This window comes from Haemaphysalis longicornis, unplaced genomic scaffold, assembly GCF_048455015.1.
Source record: "Haemaphysalis longicornis isolate Haplotype H1 unplaced genomic scaffold, Haemaphysalis longicornis Haplotype H1 scaffold_8, whole genome shotgun sequence".
In the NCBI taxonomy this organism is placed as follows: domain Eukaryota; kingdom Metazoa; phylum Arthropoda; class Arachnida; order Ixodida; family Ixodidae; genus Haemaphysalis; species Haemaphysalis longicornis.
In genome coordinates, this window is record NW_027526445.1 from 169,655,276 (window position 1) to 169,660,260 (window position 4,985).

A 4,985-nucleotide genomic window follows, 5' to 3' on the forward strand; every position below is an offset into this window, starting at 1 on the left:
CTGCGCATATGACATCAACGGTGCGGGAAGGCTGTGTTGCACTCGAGGTTGCAACGGAGCGACAAGCGTACTGACTCGTTTTATGGCCCTCAACAAGTTTTTTGTCCCAACATGCGTGATGCTTTCAAGTAGAACAGTCGCCACACGGGAGGAAATGGTGTGCCAACCGTAAGGCCGCCACTAAAACCACGATCTGTCCTGGAGAAGATTTACGTTCCGGACAGCGCGTGCCAGGGTCACAGCGATGTCTAAAGCAGCCATATAGCGTAGTAGCGGTGTCTCTGATTTCGTTATAAAAGAGACAGACATCTGCACTCCACATTACCCCTGGGAGTGAACGCACATATATACTTTTGTTTGAATTTCGTCTCGTTGCAAGAGTACCCTTTGACTACCAGCTATGAAACCCGGTGCCATTTTCACCATCGCAGCGTTAGGCTTCCTTGCATATGTGGCCGTTAATTTGGGCTGTGACATAGGTGAGCATTCTTTTTCACTTTTTATGTAGGTTCATACTATCTACAACAGGCACGTGACCCTAATGAAGCGTTTTTCGCGCTTACTAAAGCCGAGAACAGTGAGTGACTGTTTAGTAGTGTGTGTAACCGAAGCGATGAGAAGCCAACCAACTGTGTAGAAAACTCGCCCATTCATATCTAGAACACCATGGTTAACGTAAGCACGACTATCACCAATCTTCAAAAATCATCACCCAAAATTTTGCATGACAGATTCCGACATTTGCGCTGCGTGTCAGTTTACGAATATATCTTATTACAATGCTTTGAGAAAGCTTTTCTTGGCGTTTGGTACGACCTCTCACACTTTATGAGGAGTCCTACCAGTTTCAGTTCCTTTACCATTTAGCATTATACTACAGCTACTCCTCTTGCATATTTGCCTGCAGCCGCAGCGGAAACGATCGAGGAGACCAGCTGCGTCGTCCTCAGAGACAACGAGGACTGCTCGAAATACCAGGACGACGGAAAGTCATGTGACACCTTGGTATGCGGCGAACGAGAAATCTGCTGCATGCGCAACTGCAACAAGACCCACTTTTGCCTGTACAATCCGTACTGAGCGATTCCAACACGCCAATTTTCAGATGAATCAATAAAGCGTGAATCAGAGTAAAATTTACTCAACATGGTGACTCTTCTCTGATAGAATATAGCGCATGCGTGGATTCAAAAGATCCTTACACAAGCTAATGTGCTTTTACCCCCGTATTCTGGGTACCTCTTCCAAGTTCACTCTATGTGTTTCTTCGGCTGAACCAAGTAGAGGATACCATGATGCGTTCATTTGCAAAAATCACTTTCGAGGATCTGACTGGTGGGGAGGGGCGGTATTGTGGCGAAGGGATTCAGAATATGGGATTCAGAATGAGAGTAAGTTCTGAATAAATGAAACGTATGCACAAGATTAGGCGCAGTCATGGATTGAGAGAGTTTGTACACGACTGGGACGTATTTACACCGCTCCACAAAAAATTAGGACCGAGACACCAAGGAGACACAAAGGGGCGATAGACCCACAGGGCAACCCATTGGAAGAGCCCGTTTTGTGCGATTCCTCCCGTGTGGTCCGACTGCGGAGCCACATTCCCAAGAGAGTGCAAAGCAAAGAATAAGTATCGACGGCTGGGTTCTGCAGAACGGTTGGATAACAAGGTTTTTAACGACCAGTGGTTTACCGCTTCCCAGAGTAACAGGATGGCATATACAACCGCTCAAAGATTCAGGCTACCATGATTGGTTGCGTGGCAACCAAACTGTAACAACTGCGCGAAAGCTGTGGAAAAGCGGCGCCATGATCGGCCATGTGAGAGGCGACAGCTGCCACGCCACTTCAATTGTTATTTACGTAATTGTAAAATCATTACTTTAAAGCATTAACTTTTATTAAGCTTTTCTCTCGCACAGGCAAAAAATCTCTTCTTTTTCTTTTCTCGTCCCATATTCATGCTTCGCTCCCCACACCTTTACCAGCATTTTCTGGGATAAGTAATATCCGCTAACCCAAATAATCGTGTTCTCTAATCTACCCTGTTTTTTTCGTCGTCCATTTCTTCTTTTTTGGTTGCTTTAGATGCTGACCAGGCACTCAGCACTAGACTTTGCTAGCTCTCATGGCGCGGGACCGCCTTGCCGACGTGGCGCTGAGAAAGAGACAAATGCCCGCTGACACAAGGAGCTGCGCCGCATCTCCTCTGTCCCCCGAAGCGGCGCGAAAGATGCTCATTGCAACAAAAGTTGGATTCCGTGGTCGTGACCTTAGTAGACAAATAGGCAAGGTATCTGCTCTGATGGTATCGTCGAAAGGCTTCTCATTTCGCTCACCTTTCACGCTCTTCCCTTCCCCGCGCCTTTCTTCCTGAGTTGGAGGTTTGCTCAGGCTAAATCTATTGTAGCGCATTCCACTGCTCTTCCGTCATCAACTGGAACCTTTCGTTACTGTTGGTATTTTGCAATGACGCCAGGAGAGAGCAAAGTGCGTGCGCGAGGGGCTTTTGAATTTTTGGGTCACAAGATATTTTTTAACCCGTATTTTGTATTTCCTTCTTCTAACATCAACAGACCATGTAAATTGTTCAGAGAACACTGGAATTGCCACTACTGTAATGGTGTTTCGCATCAAATAGGTCTAATGCTTTACTTTTCCGGAAAACGTTTACAGGTACGAAGTGTTTACTAATTTGGTGTGTGAAAATGCATTTCCTATATAAACGTCTCGCACAAGTGTTCTTCAAACTTTTGTCAGGAAGGCAGAATCGGTGGAGGGAGCGATTGACCGATAGACAGAAGACCAATATTTTCAGTTTTAGAAGCCCAAGAAAGACTGTCCTCCATAAAACATCAACTGTGCCTTCCCGAATGAAAGCGTTAATACTATAGCGTCAGATGGTAAACACCTAATGAACAATGAAAACTGAGGCCGATTGTCATCCAACGCACCTGATAATTCTATTTTTAAGTTTTTTTTTATTTCTTTAACCCTTGTTTTCCTGTATTTTTTAAAAAATCGAACTCAGTTCTTAATTTATTTTAAATATATCCCTAATGTAACTATTTATAATGCTTCTAGTTTTGCTACCCTTTCTTTTAAATTATGTTAACAAGAAATTGTTTTATGGCCGGGTTCACCAAGATCTCACCGCCGTCATATCCGTCAGGAAAATGACGTCGCTAGTAAAACTTAAATTGACAAGGCTGCACCCGGATTCGAGCCCCAAAATCTCTCGCCACAACGGAAAGTACACAGCGTTCTGCCCCCAGCGCTACGAATTCAAACGCAAGATGTCCTACGACCGCGCCTTATATCTTTCCCAACGCTTTCTTCATTCAGATGCCATCTAAGAAATGCTTCCGTTTAGAAAAGTGAGGCAAATGAGTTCATTGTGACACTAATGAGCGCCCACAGTTGGCGCCACGGTGCCAGCGTGTTCGTGTACGCGGGACGCGGGTGAATTGAGGTACCCTTCGCCACCTCCTCCTTTCGATTTCGATCCCGTTGCGTTCGCACAGTTTTCAAGGGGCTGTGGTTTCAGTCAGATTAACGCAATGTTCGGACGAGTGCAATCCAGTGTCTAGACGTTCACGTGTCTAACGGTGTCATACCGACGTAATAAAAATAGCGATGTGCAAGAACATATGGGTGCACAATACATGTTCTTGTGAAGGCACATTTAACTTTCGTGTTTTACCGATTTCTATGAAAGAGGCATCAACGACATATCCGCCTGTTCTTCGGCCGAACGAATCACAGAGTCCTCTTCATAGACCTGAAAACTTGAATTCGGGTCATCATCACCATCAAGAGAGCTTCTTAAGGGGGGCTTTACCGTATGGCGTTTAGCACACACACATCGCACGATCAAGTCAGTTATTTTAAAGTTCGCTTCAAGCAGACTCTGCAAGCACCGTCTATATTTCGCTTGTCTTTCGGACACCATACTGTTCATTTTTGAAGGAAATAAATTATTACAGGTGATCAAAACGAGCGTGGCTATCTGTGTATCCATACAAAAATATCGTATGCCAGGCTAAAAAAAAGTCCTTTTTGTGGTTATTTTTGGCTATTTGGCCCAGAAAACTATAGATGTTTCTTCAGTTTTATATAGCCGTTCGTAGCGCCTTTGCTGCGGATGTCTTAGCCTGTTCTACGGCTGTCTTTAGCTACTCGTATCGACATTCCTGGGGGTTTATTTAGCTTCTTTTATAGCCGATTTAATGGTTGCCATTAGGTATTCATATCGAGATTCCTAGGGAGTTTTTAAGGTCTTTTATAGCCAGTACTATGGTTGTCTAACTTTTTCTTGTGGTTGTGGTTGTCTTTGGTTGTCTTTAGCTATGTTGACTATGCTATGTTTTAGCTATGTGGTTGTCTTTGAATGTGGTTGTCTTTGAATGTGGTTGTCTTTAGCTATTCGTATCGACATTTCTATCGATGGCTTTAGCTTCTTGTCTGGAGGGTGCATGGCTGTCTTTAGCTCTTGTTATCGACATCTATATGGCTATAGAAGAAGATAAAGACACGCATAGGAATTTCGATACGAATTGCGAGACAGCCGTAGAGACGTCTATAGATAATTGAGATAAACAGCTAAAGACAACCATAAAAAGTATTTTCAATAGCCGACCATACGATACTTTTGTATGGGCTGCAGGCAGAAAAGAATCGCAGCAGCTGCTACTTGAAAAACGGCGACAACAGCAGCCGCTGAGAAGTTACCATGGTGCTGCCTTGCCGGCGTATAGTCTTGCGTATCTCCAAAAGTTATCCTGTGGTACTTCCTAGATTGTGTGCCCAACTGCATTCTGTAATAAGCGCTCCGTGAACACTCCATCGCTAAAGGGAGAGTACTAGGTGGCGATCGCCAACACTCCACCAGTTTTCATTCACAAATGTCTTCAGGTCAGGCAATGAAGGAAAGTAAAACCAAGGGGTTGATTCATTCAAGTCATTACATAAAGGGCTACTAT

At 44.4% G+C, this 4,985-nt stretch overlaps 1 long non-coding RNA gene across 1 annotated transcript; it reads left to right on the forward strand.

The window, feature by feature from the left end:
* The first annotated feature begins 338 nt into the window (after positions 1-338).
* Positions 339-1,145, forward strand: LOC144149772 (uncharacterized). Its single transcript, XR_013318361.1, has 2 exons — positions 339-479; positions 908-1,145. It is a non-coding gene; the product is annotated as an uncharacterized LOC144149772 (long non-coding RNA).
* The last annotated feature ends 3,840 nt before the right edge of the window (positions 1,146-4,985 follow it).